This window comes from Chiloscyllium punctatum, chromosome 5, assembly GCF_047496795.1.
Source record: "Chiloscyllium punctatum isolate Juve2018m chromosome 5, sChiPun1.3, whole genome shotgun sequence".
Taxonomy (NCBI): domain Eukaryota; kingdom Metazoa; phylum Chordata; class Chondrichthyes; order Orectolobiformes; family Hemiscylliidae; genus Chiloscyllium; species Chiloscyllium punctatum.
In genome coordinates, this window is record NC_092743.1 from 42237681 (window position 1) to 42258712 (window position 21032).

The following is a 21032-nucleotide window of genomic DNA, read 5'->3' on the forward strand; positions in this document are numbered from 1 at the left end:
ACTCGCCTCCGCCACTTCCTCTGGCAGCTCATTCCATACACGTACCACCCTCTGTGTGAAAAAGGTGCCCCTTAGTTCTCTTTCATATCTTTTCCCTCTCACCCTAAACCTCTGCCCTCTAGTGCTGGTCTCCCGCACCCCAGGGAAAAGACTTTCTCTCTTTATCCGATCTATACGCCTCATGATTTTATATCAACCATACAAATATCTCAGCAAGGGGCCCAGCAATCACTTTCTTAGCTTCCCCCAGACCTGATCAGGTCCTGGGCATTGATCCACTTGTACGCGCTTCAAGGCATCCAGCATTCCTCCTCTGCAATGTGGACAATTTTCAAGATGTCACCATCCATTTCCCTATATTCTATACTTCTCCCTACATTCTATCCTTTTCCACAGTAAACACTGATGCAAAATACTCGTTTAGTATCGGCCCAGCCTCTCCTGCGGCTCGACACAAAGGCCGCTGTGCTGATCCCCGAGGGGCCCTATTCTCTCCCTAGTCACCCTTTTGTCCTTATAATGTATTTGCAAAAACCCTTTGGATTTTCCTTAACTCTATCTGCCAAAGCTATCTCAGGTCCCCTTTTTACCCTCCTGATTTCCCTACTGTCTTTACACTCTTGTCCGGATTCACTCGATCTATCCTGTCTATACCTGACAAGTGCTTCCTTCTTTTCCTGAAGCAAACCCTCATTTTCTTAGGCTCTTTGGTAAACGGAAGCACCTCCCTTCTTGCCTGCATGGAGTGCTGAGCAAAGGATCTTAGTGCGCTGTGACGTGGCTCTCCAGTAGCGGAGCCATCGAGACAAAGAAGTGAAAGGCTTTGCCGAATGTTGCCTGCCAAGCGCAAGACATACCGGGCTTTGCCGAGCTCCTGACGCCACGGCTCTGCGGTACCGCGAGTGGGCCGTGTCTCTGCACGGGCCAGAGCCCAGCATGTAACGGGCGACGTGCGTGATTGTGGATTGAAAGCCGATATCCTGGCCTCACTGGAGCTGCAGCTTTCTGACGAGGGTTGCTCTGTGGCTCGCGGCACCTTGAAAACCGGCCTATTTGGGCACGCGGTATGAGCCTCGGCTGTCGGCTGGCCTTCTTAGCGCAGTAGGCAGCGCGTCAGTCTCATAATCTGAAGGTCCTGAGTTCAATCCTCAGAGAAGGCAAGACTGTGGCCTTTGTCACCGGACGTGTTTTCTTTCTCTCCGCGGGCAATAATAATTGCTTTGGACGGCTTCACGCCTGATTTGAACTGACCACACCAGAGCAAACGCGTTGCTGGAAGGTTTAACATCTGGGCGACACGTGCTCAACTTTTTTTTCTGCACAGCATTTTGTGAACTCACCATCGTGCTATCTGTGCAGCAGCAAAGACTGGAGCCACACGCAGGGTTCACGCGAGGGTCACACTGCTTGTGTCTCAAGCGTGTCCCCAGGAAAAGCACCGTGGAGAATGTGGGCATCGATCCCACTACCTCTCGCATGCTAAGCGAGCGCTCTACCATTTGAGCTAATTCCCCTACCGCATGCACTTGCTTAGCCCCCATGGTGCTTCGGAACGATGAGCTGAGAGCAGCAGGCGATTTCCTCTCGAGATTGCACGCTGTATTCAACCGAACAACGCGACGCGACTATCGACACATCCGAGCAGCAGCAGCAGCACGTGCGCGAAGTCTTCTGGAAAACACAGTGCCGCCGAAAGAATCGCCAGCGAGACGCTCTGAGATTCCAGAATCCAAACGAACCGATCGGCGCCAGCAGTCACAACAAGTGTGAGGTAGCACTCGAGAGCGCTGTCTGACTGATTGGAGACTTGCGACACGTTCAAGTGAGTGCTGACTGACTGCGTGGATCTGGCCGGAGACTTCAACTGCATCATTGATGCTGATGGACGATCCGGTGGGGGGGACAGTAAACCGGACGCTACGTCCAGGGCCCTGATGGAAACGGTCAAAGACGCCAAGCTGCACGACGTCTTCAGCGCCCCTGCAGACGGAGCGCAGCGTAGATACACCTGGTCACGGGCAGACGGGTCTATCCGCTCAAGGATAGATTACCTGTTTGTGTCCCGAACGCTCTCGGTCAGATCCACCGACGTCAAGCCGGTGTTCTTCTCTGACCACTGCCTCCTGCTGGCCGACTGTCACCTACAGGACGAACAGCGGGCGGGCAAGGGAACGTGGAAACTGAACACTAAGCTGTTGACCCCGGGAAACATCGAAGAGCTCAAGAGGGATTACGCAGGTTGGAGAACCGTGAAGCCCCTCTTTGAGTCTCCAGCGGACTGGTGGGAAACGGTAAAAGGGAACATCAAGAGGTTCTTTATCCTCAAAGGTGTCCAGGAGGCGAGAGAGAGGCGGGGAAAACTGTCCCAGCTCCAGGAAAGTATGCAGAACCTGCTCCTGCTGCAGACGATGGGGGTGGATGTCACGGAGGACCTCAAGGAGGTGAAGGGCCAGCAAGCCTCGCTCTTTGCCTCTGAGGCCTCCAGGATAATCTTCCGGTCCAGGGTCCGCTCGGTGGAGCAGGACGAGACGTGCTCACGTTTCTTCTTCCAGAAGGTGCACAAAGAGAGCTCCGTGCTCAGCAGCCTGAAGAAAGAAGATGGCTCGGTAACGTCATCTCAGGCTGACGTCATGAGGATCAGCAAATCCTTCTACGCCAGCCTGTATGACTCGAAGCCGACCGACAGCGCGGCCTCCCAGTCGTTCCTGTCCTCTATCACGGAGGTCCTAGATGACGGAACACGAGAGAGGCTGGACCAGCCGCTATCTCTGGATGAACTGACCAAGGCCCTCGAGTCCTTCGAAAAGAATAAAACTCCCGGAAGCGACGGCTTACCGGTCGAGGTTTATTCCGCTCTTTGGGACTTGATCGGCCAGGACCTGCTGGAGGTGTATGTCAGTATGCTCCGGGCAGGTACCATGAGTGAATCCATGAGGAAAGGCATCATCACCCTCGTCTACAAGCGGAAGGGGGAGAGGGAGGAAATTAGAAATTGGAGACCGATCTCACTGTTAAATGCAGACTACAAAATCCTGTCAAAGGTCATCGCCAACCGGGTCAGGTCTGCTCTGGGATCGGTGATCCACCCGGACCAAACCTGTGCTGTACCGGGCAGGAAGATCTCTGAGAGTCTCGCACTCCTCAGGGATACGATCGCCTACGTGCAGGACAGGGGGGTGGACACCTGCCTCATCAGCCTGGACCAGGAGAAAGCCTTTGACAGGATATCGCATACATATATGAGGGATGTCCTCTCCAAAATGGGCTTTGGGGAGGGAATCGGAAATTGGATCAGACTGCTCTACACCAACATTGTCAGTGCAGTCTCAATCAATGGGTGGGAATCAGATAGCTTCCCTGTAAGATCTGGAGTCAGGCAGGGATGCCCCCTCTCACCCGCCTTGTTTGTGTGTTGCATAGAGCCATTTGCCGAATCCATCAGGAAGGATGCGAGCCTGAGAGGGGTGACTATTCCTGGCAGCGGGGGCCTGCAGGTTAAGGCCTCCCTGTACATGGATGACGTCGCTGTTTTCTGCTCGGATCCGCTGTCCGTGCACAGACTCGTGTGCATCTGCGACCAGTTCGAACGGGCCTCGGGGGCCAAGGTAAACCGAGGCAAGAGCGAGGCCATGCTCTTCGGGAACTGGGCCGACCAATCCTCTATCCCCTTCACCGTCAGGACTGACCACCTGAAGGTGCTGGGTATTTGGTTCGGGGGGGCTGGGGCGTGCGCCAAGACCTGGGAGGAGCGGATCAGGAAGATGAGACAGAAACTAGGCAGATGGGGGCAACGGTCGCTCTCCATCGCGGGAAAAAACCTGGTCATCAGGTGTGAGGTACTCTCAGTATTGCTATATGTGGCACAGGTCTGGCCTATCCCCAGGACCTGTGCCGCCGCAGTCACCCGGGCCATCTTCCAATTCATTTGGAGATCAAAGATGGACCGGGTCCGAAGAGACTCTATGTACAAAGACCGATGCAATGGGGGAAAAAACACGCCCAATGCCACCCTCACCCTGATGGCCACCTTTGTGTGTGGCTGCATCAAGCTGTGCGTGGATCCCCGGTACGCAAACACCAAGTGTCACTACGTACTGAGGTTCTACCTGTCCCCGGTGTTGCGAAGGATGGGCCTGGCCTCGCTGCCGCGGAACGCTCCGAGTAGTTGGACCGTTCCGTATCACCTGTCCTTCGTGGAGATATTTATGAGGAAAAACACCTTTGACCACAAGTCCATCAGGAAGTGGTCAGCACGTAGCGTCCTTGAGACCCTTCGGGAAAAGGAGAGGGCGGATCCTGTCGAGCGGTTCCCTGAGCAGACTGTCAAAGCCATTTGGCAGAATGCCTCATCGCCAGAACTTTCCAACAAGCACCAAGACGTGGCTTGGCTGGTGGTGAGAAGGGCTCTGCCTGTGAGATCCTTTATGCACGCCCGGACTCTCTGCCGCACCGCACGCTGCCCTCGAAGTGGCTGCGGGGGGGACGAGACTGTCACACACCTCCTTCTGGAATGTGCCTATGCAGAGGAAGTCTGGAGAGGAATGCAGTGGTGCTTGTCGAGGTTCGTCCCGAGCAGCGCCGTGACGCGGGACTCCGTGCTCTACGGCCTGTTCCCCGGGACTCACACCGAGACGAACATTAACTGCGCCTGGAGGATCATCAACTCGGTGAAGGACGCTCTCTGGGCGGTCCGAAACCTGTTGATCTTCCAGCTGAAGGAGTTGACCCCGACCGAGTGTTGCAGACTGGCACATTCCAAGGTCCAAGACTACGTGTTGAGGGACGCGCTGAAGCTTGGGGCAGCTGCCGCCAAGGCGCGGTGGGGAAAGACCTCCGTGTAAGATCGGCCTGCCGAAAGAAGAACAGGGGGCCCATACAGACGTTTTTTTGGGCTCTGCTGATGCCTCAGCCAAATATATGTATATATACAAGATTGAAAAAATGCACAGGATTGTAAAGGACAAGAATAAAGTCGAATCTGTGTTTGTAAATATGGACATATGTATGGCATGATCCAATGTACAGACCATCAAATCATTTATGAAGAAAGTATATTTTTGAAATAAAAAAAAAGTTCCTCCAGAGGGCTCCCTGCTGCTCGTGGTTTGCAACTGCAGACGTCACAGCACACCAACAGGCAGACTTCTCTGAAGAAGAAGAAGGTGTATTTTGGAGAAAGAGAACACTTGGGGCTGTTACCAGACGAAAAAAGAGGGCTTCTCCTTCATCCTCGTGAGCTGCAGCCCTGCGGTCAGGTTCCGCAAAGTGCTGCTTTCAGATACACGCCAAGCAGGCCGAGATGCAAAGAGCAACCGCCACTCGTCTGAAGCAGCACCCGCGAGCCCTGTCTGACCGGTAGGGCCTTTCCTAAGTGCTGACCTGCTCGGATGCGTTGCTGTTCAACTTGTGCAACTGTGGAAGTGGCACACCCCGTGCAGGCCAGATTTCATGAAGAGGAAACGAAGAGAAGTCCACAGGCAGTTTTCCGACAGGAATGGAAGACTCCTTCGTCCGGACGTTGACATAGTAAGTTGTCATCGAGCAGTTTAGAGCGCCGCTTCGCGGGAAAACTTTGCTTGAAAGGAGTCATAGAGTCATAGAGATGTACGTCACGGAAAGAGACCCTTCGGTCGGACCTTTCCGACCAGATATCCCATCCCAATCTAGTCGTACCTGCCGGCACGCGGGCCATATCCCTCCAAACCCTTCCTATTCATATAGCCACCCAGATGCCTTTTAAATATTGCAATTGCACTCGCCTCCGCCACTTCCTCTGGCAGCTCATTCCATACACGTACCACCCTCTGTGTGAAAAAGGTGCCCCTTAGTTCTCTTTCATATCTTTTCCCTCTCACCCTAAACCTCTGCCCTCTAGTGCTGGTCTCCCGCACCCCAGGGAAAAGACTTTCTCTCTTTATCCGATCTATACGCCTCATGATTTTATATCAACCATACAAATATCTCAGCAAGGGGCCCAGCAATCACTTCCTTAGCTTCCCCCAGACCTGATCAGGTCCTGGGCATTGATCCACTTGTACGCGCTTCAAGGCATCCAGCATTCCTCCTCTGCAATGTGGACAATTTTCAAGATGTCACCATCCATTTCCCTATATTCTATACTTCTCCCTACATTCTATCCTTTTCCACAGTAAACACTGATGCAAAATACTCGTTTAGTATCGGCCCAGCCTCTCCTGCGGCTCGACACAAAGGCCGCTGTGCTGATCCCCGAGGGGCCCTATTCTCTCCCTAGTCACCCTTTTGTCCTTATAATGTATTTGCAAAAACCCTTTGGATTTTCCTTAACTCTATCTGCCAAAGCTATCTCAGGTCCCCTTTTTACCCTCCTGATTTCCCTACTGTCTTTACACTCTTGTACGGATTCACTCGATCTATCCTGTCTATACCTGACAAGTGCTTCCTTCTTTTCCTTAAGCAAACCCTCATTTTCTTAGGCTCTTTGGTAAACGGAAGCACCTCCCTTCTTGCCTGCATGGAGTGCTGAGCAAAGGATCTTAGTGCGCTGTGACGTGGCTCTCCAGTAGCGGAGCCATCGAGACAAAGAAGTGAAAGGCTTTGCCGAATGTTGCCTGCCAAGCGCAAGACATACCGGGCTTTGCCGAGCTCCTGACGCCACGGCTCTGCGGTACCGCGAGTGGGCCGTGTCTCTGCACGGGCCAGAGCCCAGCATGTAACGGGCGACGTGCGTGATTGTGGATTGAAAGCCGATATCCTGGCCTCACTGGAGCTGCAGCTTTCTGACGAGGGTTGCTCTGTGGCTCGCGGCACCTTGAAAACCGGCCTATTTGGGCACGCGGTATGAGCCTCGGCTGTCGGCTGGCCTTCTTAGTGCAGTAGGCAGCGCGTCAGTCTCATAATCTTAAGGTCCTGAATTCAATCCTCAGAGAAGGCAAGACTGTGGCCTTTGTCACCGGACGTGTTTTCTTTCTCTCCGCGGGCAATAATAATTGCTTTGGACGGCTTCACGCCTGATTTGAACTGACCACACCAGAGCAAACGCGTTGCTGGAAGGTTTAACATCTGGGCGACACGTGCTCAACTTTTTTTTCTGCACAGCATTTTGTGAACTCACCATCGTGCTATCTGTGCAGCAGCAAAGACTGGAGCCACACGCAGGGTTCACGCGAGGGTCACACTGCTTGCGTCTCAAGCGTGTCCCCAGGAAAAGCACTGTGGAGAATGTGGGCATCGATCCCACTACCTCTCGCATGCTAAGCGAGCGCTCTACCATTTGAGCTAATTCCCCTACAATGTACACTTGCTTAGCCCCCATGGTGCTTCGGAACGATGAGCTGAGAGCAGCAGGCGATTTCCTCTCGAGATTGCACGCTGTATTCAACCGAACAACGCGACGCGACTATCGACACATCCGAGCAGCAGCAGCAGCACGTGCGCGAAGTCTTCTGGAAAACACAGTGCCGCCGAAAGAATCGCCGGCGAGACGCTCTGAGATTCCAGAATCCAAACGAACCGATCGGCGCCAGCAGTCACAACAAGTGTGAGGTAGCACTCGAGAGCGCTGTTGACTGATTGGAGACTTGCGACACGTTCAAGTGAGTGCTGACTGACTGCGTGGATGTTGTGTTCCTCCAGAGGGCTCCCTGCTGCTCGTGGTTTGCAACTGCAGACGTCACAGCACACCAACAGGCAGACTTCTCTGAAGAAGAAGAAGGTGTATTTTGGAGAAAGAGAACACTTGGGGCTGTTACCAGACGAAAAAAGAGGGCTTCTCCTTCATCCTCGTGAGCTGCAGCCCTGCGGTCAGGTTCCGCAAAGTGCTGCTTTCAGATACACGCCAAGCAGGCCGAGATGCAAAGAGCAACCGCCACTCGTCTGAAGCAGCACCCGCGAGCCCTGTCTGACCGGTAGGGCCTTTCCTTAGTGCTGACCTGCTCGGATGCGTTGCTGTTCAACTTGTGCAACTGTGGAAGTGGCACACCCCGTGCAGGCCAGATTTCATGAAGAGGAAACGAAGAGAAGTCCACAGGCAGTTTTCCGACAGGAATGGAAGACTCCTTCGTCCGGACGTTGACATAGTAAGTTGTCATCGAGCAGTTTAGAGCGCCGCTTCGCGGGAAAACTTTGCTTGAAAGGAGTCATAGAGTCATAGAGATGTACGTCACGGAAAGAGACCCGTCGGTCGGACCTTTCCGACCAGATATCCCATCCCAATCTAGTCGTACCTGCCGGCACCCGGGCCATATCCCTCCAAACCCTTCCTATTCATATAGCCACCCAGATGCCTTTTAAATATTGCAATTGCACTCGCCTCCGCCACTTCCTCTGGCAGCTCATTCCATACACGTACCACCCTCTGTGTGAAAAAGGTGCCCCTTAGTTCTCTTTCATATCTTTTCCCTCTCACCCTAAACCTCTGCCCTCTAGTGCTGGTCTCCCGCACCCCAGGGAAAAGACTTTCTCTCTTTATCCGATCTATACGCCTCATGATTTTATATCAACCATACAAATATCTCAGCAAGGGGCCCAGCAATCACTTCCTTAGCTTCCCCCAGACCTGATCAGGTCCTGGGCATTGATCCACTTGTACGCGCTTCAAGGCATCCAGCATTCCTCCTCTGCAATGTGGACAATTTTCAAGATGTCACCATCCATTTCCCTATATTCTATACTTCTCCCTACATTCTATCCTTTTCCACAGTAAACACTGATGCAAAATACTCGTTTAGTATCGGCCCAGCCTCTCCTGCGGCTCGACACAAAGGCCGCTGTGCTGATCCCCGAGGGGCCCTATTCTCTCCCTAGTCACCCTTTTGTCCTTATAATGTATTTGCAAAAACCCTTTGGATTTTCCTTAACTCTATCTGCCAAAGCTATCTCAGGTCCCCTTTTTACCCTCCTGATTTCCCTACTGTCTTTACACTCTTGTACGGATTCACTCGATCTATCCTGTCTATACCTGACAAGTGCTTCCTTCTTTTCCTTAAGCAAACCCTCATTTTCTTAGGCTCTTTGGTAAACGGAAGCACCTCCCTTCTTGCCTGCATGGAGTGCTGAGCAAAGGATCTTAGTGCGCTGTGACGTGGCTCTCCAGTAGCGGAGCCATCGAGACAAAGAAGTGAAAGGCTTTGCCGAATGTTGCCTGCCAAGCGCAAGACATACCGGGCTTTGCCGAGCTCCTGACGCCACGGCTCTGCGGTACCGCGAGTGGGCCGTGTCTCTGCACGGGCCAGAGCCCAGCATGTAACGGGCGACGTGCGTGATTGTGGATTGAAAGCCGATATCCTGGCCTCACTGGAGCTGCAGCTTTCTGACGAGGGTTGCTCTGTGGCTCGCGGCACCTTGAAAACCGGCCTATTTGGGCACGCGGTATGAGCCTCGGCTGTCGGCTGGCCTTCTTAGTGCAGTAGGCAGCGCGTCAGTCTCATAATCTTAAGGTCCTGAATTCAATCCTCAGAGAAGGCAAGACTGTGGCCTTTGTCACCGGACGTGTTTTCTTTCTCTCCGCGGGCAATAATAATTGCTTTGGACGGCTTCACGCCTGATTTGAACTGACCACACCAGAGCAAACGCGTTGCTGGAAGGTTTAACATCTGGGCGACACGTGCTCAACTTTTTTTTCTGCACAGCATTTTGGGAACTCACCATCGTGCTATCTGTGCAGCAGCAAAGACTGGAGCCACACGCAGGGTTCACGCGAGGGTCACACTGCTTGCGTCTCAAGCGTGTCCCCAGGAAAAGCACTGTGGAGAATGTGGGCATCGATTCCACTACCTCTCGCATGCTAAGCGAGCGCTCTACCATTTGAGCTAATTCCCCTACAATGTGCACTTGTTTAGCCCCCATGGTGCTTCGGAACGATGAGCTGAGAGCAGCAGGCGATTTCCTCTCGAGATTGCACGCTGTATTCAACCGAACAACGCGACGCGACTATCGACACATCCGAGCAGCAGCAGCAGCACGTGCGCGAAGTCTTCTGGAAAACACAGTGCCGCCGAAAGAATCGCCGGCGAGACGCTCTGAGATTCCAGAATCCAAACGAACCGATCGGCGCCAGCAGTCACAACAAGTGTGAGGTAGCACTCGAGAGCGCTGTTGACTGATTGGAGACTTGCGACACGTTCAAGTGAGTGCTGACTGACTGCGTGGATGTTGTGTTCCTCCAGAGGGCTCCCTGCTGCTCGTGGTTTGCAACTGCAGACGTCACAGCACACCAACAGGCAGACTTCTCTGAAGAAGAAGAAGGTGTATTTTGGAGAAAGAGAACACTTGGGGCTGTTACCAGACGAAAAAAGAGGGCTTCTCCTTCATCCTCGTGAGCTGCAGCCCTGCGGTCAGGTTCCGCAAAGTGCTGCTTTCAGATACACGCCAAGCAGGCCGAGATGCAAAGAGCAACCGCCACTCGTCTGAAGCAGCACCCGCGAGCCCTGTCTGACCGGTAGGGCCTTTCCTTAGTGCTGACCTGCTCGGATGCGTTGCTGTTCAACTTGTGCAACTGTGGAAGTGGCACACCCCGTGCAGGCCAGATTTCATGAAGAGGAAACGAAGAGAAGTCCACAGGCAGTTTTCCGACAGGAATGGAAGACTCCTTCGTCCGGACGTTGACATAGTAAGTTGTCATCGAGCAGTTTAGAGCGCCGCTTCGCGGGAAAACTTTGCTTGAAAGGAGTCATAGAGTCATAGAGATGTACGTCACGGAAAGAGACCCGTCGGTCGGACCTTTCCGACCAGATATCCCATCCCAATCTAGTCGTACCTGCCGGCACCCGGGCCATATCCCTCCAAACCCTTCCTATTCATATAGCCACCCAGATGCCTTTTAAATATTGCAATTGCACTCGCCTCCGCCACTTCCTCTGGCAGCTCATTCCATACACGTACCACCCTCTGTGTGAAAAAGGTGCCCCTTAGTTCTCTTTCATATCTTTTCCCTCTCACCCTAAACCTCTGCCCTCTAGTGCTGGTCTCCCGCACCCCAGGGAAAAGACTTTCTCTCTTTATCCGATCTATACGCCTCATGATTTTATATCAACCATACAAATATCTCAGCAAGGGGCCCAGCAATCACTTCCTTAGCTTCCCCCAGACCTGATCAGGTCCTGGGCATTGATCCACTTGTACGCGCTTCAAGGCATCCAGCATTCCTCCTCTGCAATGTGGACAATTTTCAAGATGTCACCATCCATTTCCCTATATTCTATACTTCTCCCTACATTCTATCCTTTTCCACAGTAAACACTGATGCAAAATACTCGTTTAGTATCGGCCCAGCCTCTCCTGCGGCTCGACACAAAGGCCGCTGTGCTGATCCCCGAGGGGCCCTATTCTCTCCCTAGTCACCCTTTTGTCCTTATAATGTATTTGCAAAAACCCTTTGGATTTTCCTTAACTCTATCTGCCAAAGCTATCTCAGGTCCCCTTTTTACCCTCCTGATTTCCCTACTGTCTTTACACTCTTGTACGGATTCACTCGATCTATCCTGTCTATACCTGACAAGTGCTTCCTTCTTTTCCTTAAGCAAACCCTCATTTTCTTAGGCTCTTTGGTAAACGGAAGCACCTCCCTTCTTGCCTGCATGGAGTGCTGAGCAAAGGATCTTAGTGCGCTGTGACGTGGCTCTCCAGTAGCGGAGCCATCGAGACAAAGAAGTGAAAGGCTTTGCCGAATGTTGCCTGCCAAGCGCAAGACATACCGGGCTTTGCCGAGCTCCTGACGCCACGGCTCTGCGGTACCGCGAGTGGGCCGTGTCTCTGCACGGGCCAGAGCCCAGCATGTAACGGGCGACGTGCGTGATTGTGGATTGAAAGCCGATATCCTGGCCTCACTGGAGCTGCAGCTTTCTGACGAGGGTTGCTCTGTGGCTCGCGGCACCTTGAAAACCGGCCTATTTGGGCACGCGGTATGAGCCTCGGCTGTCGGCTGGCCTTCTTAGTGCAGTAGGCAGCGCGTCAGTCTCATAATCTTAAGGTCCTGAATTCAATCCTCAGAGAAGGCAAGACTGTGGCCTTTGTCACCGGACGTGTTTTCTTTCTCTCCGCGGGCAATAATAATTGCTTTGGACGGCTTCACGCCTGATTTGAACTGACCACACCAGAGCAAACGCGTTGCTGGAAGGTTTAACATCTGGGCGACACGTGCTCAACTTTTTTTTCTGCACAGCATTTTGGGAACTCACCATCGTGCTATCTGTGCAGCAGCAAAGACTGGAGCCACACGCAGGGTTCACGCGAGGGTCACACTGCTTGCGTCTCAAGCGTGTCCCCAGGAAAAGCACTGTGGAGAATGTGGGCATCGATTCCACTACCTCTCGCATGCTAAGCGAGCGCTCTACCATTTGAGCTAATTCCCCTACAATGTGCACTTGTTTAGCCCCCATGGTGCTTCGGAACGATGAGCTGAGAGCAGCAGGCGATTTCCTCTCGAGATTGCACGCTGTATTCAACCGAACAACGCGACGCGACTATCGACACATCCGAGCAGCAGCAGCAGCACGTGCGCGAAGTCTTCTGGAAAACACAGTGCCGCCGAAAGAATCGCCGGCGAGACGCTCTGAGATTCCAGAATCCAAACGAACCGATCGGCGCCAGCAGTCACAACAAGTGTGAGGTAGCACTCGAGAGCGCTGTTGACTGATTGGAGACTTGCGACACGTTCAAGTGAGTGCTGACTGACTGCGTGGATGTTGTGTTCCTCCAGAGGGCTCCCTGCTGCTCGTGGTTTGCAACTGCAGATGTCACAGCACACCAACAGGCAGACTTCTCTGAAGAAGAAGAAGGTGTATTTTGGAGAAAGAGAACACTTGGGGCTGTTACCAGACGAAAAAAGAGGGCTTCTCCTTCATCCTCGTGAGCTGCAGCCCTGCGGTCAGGTTCCGCAAAGTGCTGCTTTCAGATACACGCCAAGCAGGCCGAGATGCAAAGAGCAACCGCCACTCGTCTGAAGCAGCACCCGCGAGCCCTGTCTGACCGGTAGGGCCTTTCCTAAGTGCTGACCTGCTCGGATGCGTTGCTGTTCAACTTGTGCAACTGTGGAAGTGGCACACCCCGTGCAGGCCAGATTTCATGAAGAGGAAACGAAGAGAAGTCCACAGGCAGTTTTCCGACAGGAATGGAAGACTCCTTCGTCCGGACGTTGACATAGTAAGTTGTCATCGAGCAGTTTAGAGCGCCGCTTCGCGGGAAAACTTTGCTTGAAAGGAGTCATAGAGTCATAGAGATGTACGTCACGGAAAGAGACCCGTCGGTCGGACCTTTCCGACCAGATATCCCATCCCAATCTAGTCGTACCTGCCGGCACCCGGGCCATATCCCTCCAAACCCTTCCTATTCATATAGCCACCCAGATGCCTTTTAAATATTGCAATTGCACTCGCCTCCGCCACTTCCTCTGGCAGCTCATTCCATACACGTACCACCCTCTGTGTGAAAAAGGTGCCCCTTAGTTCTCTTTCATATCTTTTCCCTCTCACCCTAAACCTCTGCCCTCTAGTGCTGGTCTCCCGCACCCCAGGGAAAAGACTTTCTCTCTTTATCCGATCTATACGCCTCATGATTTTATATCAACCATACAAATATCTCAGCAAGGGGCCCAGCAATCACTTCCTTAGCTTCCCCCAGACCTGATCAGGTCCTGGGCATTGATCCACTTGTACGCGCTTCAAGGCATCCAGCATTCCTCCTCTGCAATGTGGACAATTTTCAAGATGTCACCATCCATTTCCCTATATTCTATACTTCTCCCTACATTCTATCCTTTTCCACAGTAAACACTGATGCAAAATACTCGTTTAGTATCGGCCCAGCCTCTCCTGCGGCTCGACACAAAGGCCGCTGTGCTGATCCCCGAGGGGCCCTATTCTCTCCCTAGTCACCCTTTTGTCCTTATAATGTATTTGCAAAAACCCTTTGGATTTTCCTTAACTCTATCTGCCAAAGCTATCTCAGGTCCCCTTTTTACCCTCCTGATTTCCCTACTGTCTTTACACTCTTGTACGGATTCACTCGATCTATCCTGTCTATACCTGACAAGTGCTTCCTTCTTTTCCTTAAGCAAACCCTCATTTTCTTAGGCTCTTTGGTAAACGGAAGCACCTCCCTTCTTGCCTGCATGGAGTGCTGAGCAAAGGATCTTAGTGCGCTGTGACGTGGCTCTCCAGTAGCGGAGCCATCGAGACAAAGAAGTGAAAGGCTTTGCCGAATGTTGCCTGCCAAGCGCAAGACATACCGGGCTTTGCCGAGCTCCTGACGCCACGGCTCTGCGGTACCGCGAGTGGGCCGTGTCTCTGCACGGGCCAGAGCCCAGCATGTAACGGGCGACGTGCGTGATTGTGGATTGAAAGCCGATATCCTGGCCTCACTGGAGCTGCAGCTTTCTGACGAGGGTTGCTCTGTGGCTCGCGGCACCTTGAAAACCGGCCTATTTGGGCACGCGGTATGAGCCTCGGCTGTCGGCTGGCCTTCTTAGTGCAGTAGGCAGCGCGTCAGTCTCATAATCTTAAGGTCCTGAATTCAATCCTCAGAGAAGGCAAGACTGTGGCCTTTGTCACCGGACGTGTTTTCTTTCTCTCCGCGGGCAATAATAATTGCTTTGGACGGCTTCACGCCTGATTTGAACTGACCACACCAGAGCAAACGCGTTGCTGGAAGGTTTAACATCTGGGCGACACGTGCTCAACTTTTTTTTCTGCACAGCATTTTGGGAACTCACCATCGTGCTATCTGTGCAGCAGCAAAGACTGGAGCCACACGCAGGGTTCACGCGAGGGTCACACTGCTTGCGTCTCAAGCGTGTCCCCAGGAAAAGCACTATGGAGAATGTGGGCATCGATTCCACTACCTCTCGCATGCTAAGCGAGCGCTCTACCATTTGAGCTAATTCCCCTACAATGTGCACTTGCTTAGCCCCCATGGTGCTTCGGAACGATGAGCTGAGAGCAGCAGGCGATTTCCTCTCGAGATTGCACGCTGTATTCAACCGAACAACGCGACGCGACTATCGACACATCCGAGCAGCAGCAGCAGCACGTGCGCGAAGTCTTCTGGAAAACACAGTGCCGCCGAAAGAATCGCCAGCGAGACGCTCTGAGATTCCAGAATCCAAACGAACCGATCGGCGCCAGCAGTCACAACAAGTGTGAGGGAGCACTCGAGAGCGCTGTCTGACTGATTGGAGACTTGCGACACGTTCAAGTGAGTGCTGACTGACTGCGTGGATGTTGTGATCTCTGAGAGTCTCGCACTCCTCAGGGATACGATCGCCTACGTGCAGGACAGGGGGGTGGACACCTGCCTCATCAGCCTGGACCAGGAGAAAGCCTTTGACAGGATATCGCATACATATATGAGGGATGTCCTCTCCAAAATGGGCTTTGGGGAGGGAATCGGAAATTGGATCAGACTGCTCTACACCAACATTGTCAGTGCAGTCTCAATCAATGGGTGGGAATCAGATAGCTTCCCTGTAAGATCTGGAGTCAGGCAGGGATGCCCCCTCTCACCCGCCTTGTTTGTGTGTTGCATAGAGCCATTTGCCGAATCCATCAGGAAGGATGCGAGCCTGAGAGGGGTGACTATTCCTGGCAGCGGGGGCCTGCAGGTTAAGGCCTCCCTGTACATGGATGACGTCGCTGTTTTCTGCTCGGATCCGCTGTCCGTGCACAGACTCGTGTGCATCTGCGACCAGTTCGAACGGGCCTCGGGGGCCAAGGTAAACCGAGGCAAGAGCGAGGCCATGCTCTTCGGGAACTGGGCCGACCAATCCTCTATCCCCTTCACCGTCAGGACTGACCACCTGAAGGTGCTGGGTATTTGGTTCGGGGGGGCTGGGGCGTGCGCCAAGACCTGGGAGGAGCGGATCAGGAAGATGAGACAGAAACTAGGCAGATGGGGGCAACGGTCGCTCTCCATCGCGGGAAAAAACCTGGTCATCAGGTGTGAGGTACTCTCAGTATTGCTATATGTGGCACAGGTCTGGCCTATCCCCAGGACCTGTGCCGCCGCAGTCACCCGGGCCATCTTCCAATTCATTTGGAGATCAAAGATGGACCGGGTCCGAAGAGACTCTATGTACAAAGACCGGTGCAATGGGGGAAAAAACATGCCCAATGCCACCCTCACCCTGATGGCCACCTTTGTGTGTGGCTGCATCAAGCTGTGCGTGGATCCCCGGTACGCAAACACCAAGTGTCACTACGTACTGAGGTTCTACCTGTCCCCGGTGTTGCGAAGGATGGGCCTGGCCTCGCTGCCGCGGAACGCTCCGAGTAGTTGGACCGTTCCGTATCACCTGTCCTTCGTGGAGAAATTTATGAGGAAAAACACCTTTGACCACAAGTCCATCAGGAAGTGGTCAGCACGTAGCGTCCTTGAGACCCTTCGGGAAAAGGAGAGGGCGGATCCTGTCGAGCGGTTCCCTGAGCAGACTGTCAAAGCCATTTGGCAGAATGCCTCATCGCCAGAACTTTCCAACAAGCACCAAGACGTGGCTTGGCTGGTGGTGAGAAGGGCTCTGCCTGTGAGATCCTTTATGCACGCCCGGACTCTCTGCCGCACCGCACGCTGCCCTCGAAGTGGCTGCGGCGGGGACGAGACTGTCACACACCTCCTTCTGGAATGTGCCTATGCAGAGGAAGTCTGGAGAGGAATGCAGTGGTGCTTGTCGAGGTTCGTCCCGAGCAGCGCCGTGACGCGGGACTCCGTGCTCTACGGCCTGTTCCCCGGGACTCACACCGAGACGAACATTAACTGCGCCTGGAGGATCATCAACTCGGTGAAGGACGCTCTCTGGGCGGTCCGAAACCTGTTGATCTTCCAGCTGAAGGAGTTGACCCCGACCGAGTGTTGCAGACTGGCACATTCCAAGGTCCAAGACTACGTGTTGAGGGACGCGCTGAAGCTTGGGGCAGCTGCCGCCAAGGCGCGGTGGGGAAAGACCACTGTGTAAGATCGGCCTGCCGAAAGAAGAACAGGGGGCCCATACAGACGTTTTTTTGGGCTCTGCTGATGCCTCAGCCAAATATATGTATATATACAAGATTGAAAAAATGCACAGGATTGTAAAGGACAAGAATAAAGTCGAATCTGTGTTTGTAAATATGGACATATGTATGGCATGATCCAATGTACAGACCATCAAATCATTTATGAATAAAGTATATTTTTGAAATAAAAAAAAAAGTTCCTCCAGAGGGCTCCCTGCTGCTCGTGGTTTGCAACTGCAGACGTCACAGCACACCAACAGGCAGACTTCTCTGAAGAAGAAGAAGAAGAAGAAGGTGTATTTTGGAGAAAGAGAACACTTGGGGCTGTTACCAGACGAAAAAAGAGGGCTTCTCCTTCATCCTCGTGAGCTGCAGCCCTGCGGTCAGGTTCCGCAAAGTGCTGCTTTCAGATACACGCCAAGCAGGCCGAGATGCAAAGAGCAACCGCCACTCGTCTGAAGCAGCACCCGCGAGCCCTGTCTGACCGGTAGGGCCTTTCCTAAGTGCTGACCTGCTCGGATGCGTTGCTGTTCAACTTGTGCAACTGTGGAAGTGGCACACCCCGTGCAGGCCAGATTTCATGAAGAGGAAACGAAGAGAAGTCCACAGGCAGTTTTCCGACAGGAATGGAAGACTCCTTCGTCCGGACGTTGACATAGTAAGTTGTCATCGAGCAGTTTAGAGCGCCGCTTCGCGGGAAAACTTTGCTTGAAAGGAGTCATAGAGTCATAGAGATGTACGTCACGGAAAGAGACCCGTCGGTCGGACCTTTCCGACCAGATATCCCATCCCAATCTAGTCGTACCTGCCGGCACCCGGGCCATATCCCTCCAAACCCTTCCTATTCATATAGCCACCCAGATGCCTTTTAAATATTGCAATTGTACTCGCCTCCGCCACTTCCTCTGGCAGCTCATTCCATACACGTACCACCCTCTGTGTGAAAAAGGTGCCCCTTAGTTCTCTTTCATATCTTTTCCCTCTCACCCTAAACCTCTGCCCTCTAGTGCTGGTCTCCCGCACCCCAGGGAAAAGACTTTCTCTCTTTATCCGATCTATACGCCTCATGATTTTATATCACCCATACAAATATCTCAGCAAGGGGCCCAGCAATCACTTCCTTAGCTTCCCCCAGACCTGATCAGGTCCTGGGCATTGATCCACTTGTACGCGCTTCAAGGCATCCAGCATTCCTCCTCTGCAATGTGGACAATTTTCAAGATGTCACCATCCATTTCCCTATATTCTATACTTCTCCCTACATTCTATCCTTTTCCACAGTAAACACTGATGCAAAATACTCGTTTAGTATCGGCCCAGCCTCTCCTGCGGCTCGGCACAAAGGCCGCTGTGCTGATCCTCGAGGGGCCCTATTCTCTCCCTAGTCACCCTTTTGTCCTTATAATGTATTTGCAAAATCCCTTTGGATTTTCCTTAACTCTATCTGCCAAAACTATCTCAGGTCCCCTTTTTACCCTCCTGATTTCCCTACTGTCTTTACACTCTGGAAAACACGGTGCCGCCGAAAGAATCGCCAGCGAGACGCTCTGAGATTCCAGAATCCAAACGAACCGATCGGCGCCAGCAGTCACAACAAGTGTGAGGTAGCACTCGAGAGCGCTGTCTGACTGATTGGAGACTTGCGACACGTTCAAGTGAGTGCTGACTGACTGCGTGGATGTTGTGTTCCTCCAGAGGGACCGGTGGATCGGACGGTGTTTGTGAAGAAAGTTCTGCTGGAGTGTTGCGGCCTTGCAGCCGCAGACGTGTACTGCCTGCAGGATTTCCCTGGGGCAGGCTACTTCGATGTGACCTTCAGAAGCGCGAAGCTGTGCGAACAGCTCCTGAAGGTCTTCAAGGAGAAGGAAGGGGAGCCGCTGTTCTCCATCTTGTCGGCGACGCCATTGTGTGTGCTTCCTGCACAGAGGAACCGGGTTGTTACAATCCATATGTACAACCCCTACGTTCCAGCGGCTGATGTCCTGACCTTCCTGGGAAGGTACGTCCAAGTCGAGGGAGAAGCCACCGATGTGATCGACCCCTTTGGGATCTGGACCAGTAAGAGGCAGGTCAAGGTAACTCTGAGGGCCGATGACAGTGGGAACATCCTCCACCCACCCTCGAGCTTCGCAATCGGAGGGAGCAGAGGCTACCTGACATATGCAGGGCAGCCCAAAGTGTGCCGAACCTGCGGGAAGTCGGGACACGTGGCGGTGGATTGCAAAGTGACCATCTGCAGGAACTGCAAACAGGAGGGTCACTTGACAAAGGACTGTCGGGAGGAAAAGAGCTGCAACCTGTGCGGGGAGGCGGGCCACATGTACAAGGCCTGCCCAAGACGAGGAGCCGCCACCTACGCACAGATGGCCGGAGGTGGCAACACGAGCCGCGGACCGACAAAGTCTAACGAGGTACCGCGAATCAGCAAAGGAACGGTGCCTGGAGGCACCCAGAAGGAAGGGAAAGTTGTAGAGGAGCAGGCAGCAGACAGCGGGGAGATGCAGCAGCCGACCCAAGCTCCTGCAAGACAGACGGAGGAAATGGAAGAGGAGGGATCAAAGGAGGCAGAGCAGTGGATTATCGTTAAAAACAGGAAAAGGAAACCTCTCGAGGGCCCCAAAGCCACCAAGCGAAGGGGGAAGAGACACCTCCAAGAGGAGGATACGGGCAGCTCCTCCGAGGGTGAGGACGGGCGCAAGAAGGGTCGCCTCCGGAGGAAGAGGCAGAGCGCCGTGGGGAGAAAGGAGGGCAACACCGCCCAAGAAGGAAAAGACGATCCCTCTGAGGGGATGGGTGAAGGCCTCCCCCTACCCGGTGAGAACCAAGGGGTACCCACCGGCCCACAGCTCCAGGGAACTGGGAGCAGCGTCCCAGTGACAGCCCTGATGTCAGATGGAGAACGGGGCGATGCGGACCCTGGGTCTGACACGATGACACCAGAGCGGGGAAATGACTCCAGCGTGGAGCCGGACAACTACCTCAGCCCTGGGAAGGTCCAGCAGTTTGCTGTCACCACGGGGATGCACGCAGCTACCCCACTGGAGCAAGACCAGAAGAAAATGGACACTGGTAACCCCGCAAACTGTTAAAATGGGGTTTAAAATTGCCAGCATAAATGTGCGTAGCATTAAAGCGGCTACGCGATGTGTTTCAACGCTGGCCTTCCTGGCCAACGTCAAAGCCGACGTCCTGTTTCTGCAGGAGTGCGGGATACCGCACCTCAGCAGTTACAGGAGATGGTCGAGCTTGTGGGCCCACGGGCCGTCAGTGTGGTCGGGGGGCAACGATAGCCGCGCCTCCGGCCTGGGTATCCTGTTGCGGGGAGGCAACTTCACCATCTCCGAGGTTAAGGAGGTGGTGGGCGGGCGCCTCCTCGTCGTGGACGTCAAATACAGAAACGCTCCCGTGAGACTAATCAACGTGTACGCCCCAGTGGGTAAGAGTGAACGGTTGGCCGTCCTGCAACAGCTTCCACTGCTGCTGGCTACGTCCAGGCCGGTCATCCTGGCCGGAGACTTCAACTGCATCATTGATGCTGATGGACGATCCGGCGGGGGGGACAGTAAACCGGACGCTACGTCCAGGGCCCTGATGGAAACGGTCAAAGACGCCAAGCTGCACGACGTCTTCAGCGCCCCTGCAGACGGAGCGCAGCGTAGATACACCTGGTCACGGGCAGACGGGTCTATCCGCTCAAGGATAGATTACCTGTTTGTGTCCCGAACGCTCTCGGTCAGATCCACCGACGTCAAGCCGGTGTTCTTCTCTGACCACTGCCTCCTGCTGGCCGACTGTCACCTACAGGACGAACAGCGGGCGGGCAAGGGAACGTGGAAACTGAACACTAAGCTGTTGACCCCGGGAAACATCGAAGAGCTCAAGAGGGATTACGCAGGTTGGAGAACCGTGAAGCCCCTCTTTGAGTCTCCAGCGGACTGGTGGGAAACGGTAAAAGGGAACATCAAGAGGTTCTTTATCCTCAAAGGTGTCCAGGAGGCGAGAGAGAGGCGGGGAAAACTGTCCCAGCTCCAGGAAAGTATGCAGAACCTGCTCCTGCTGCAGACGATGGGGGTG

The 21032-nt window shown here is 53.6% G+C and overlaps 3 non-coding genes across 3 annotated transcripts; 1 reads left to right on the forward strand and 2 right to left on the reverse strand.

Moving 5' to 3' along the window:
• The first annotated feature begins 1087 nt into the window (after positions 1 to 1087).
• Positions 1088 to 1160, forward strand: trnam-cau (transfer RNA methionine (anticodon CAU)). The gene has a single exon. It is a non-coding gene; the product is annotated as a tRNA-Met (tRNA).
• Positions 1161 to 1441: 281 nt separating this feature from the next.
• On the reverse strand, positions 1442 to 1514 carry trnaa-agc (transfer RNA alanine (anticodon AGC)). The gene has a single exon. It is a non-coding gene; the product is annotated as a tRNA-Ala (tRNA).
• Positions 1515 to 7194: 5680 nt separating this feature from the next.
• Positions 7195 to 7267, reverse strand: trnaa-agc (transfer RNA alanine (anticodon AGC)). Its single transcript has one exon. It is a non-coding gene; the product is annotated as a tRNA-Ala (tRNA).
• Positions 7268 to 21032: the final 13765 nt, after the last annotated feature.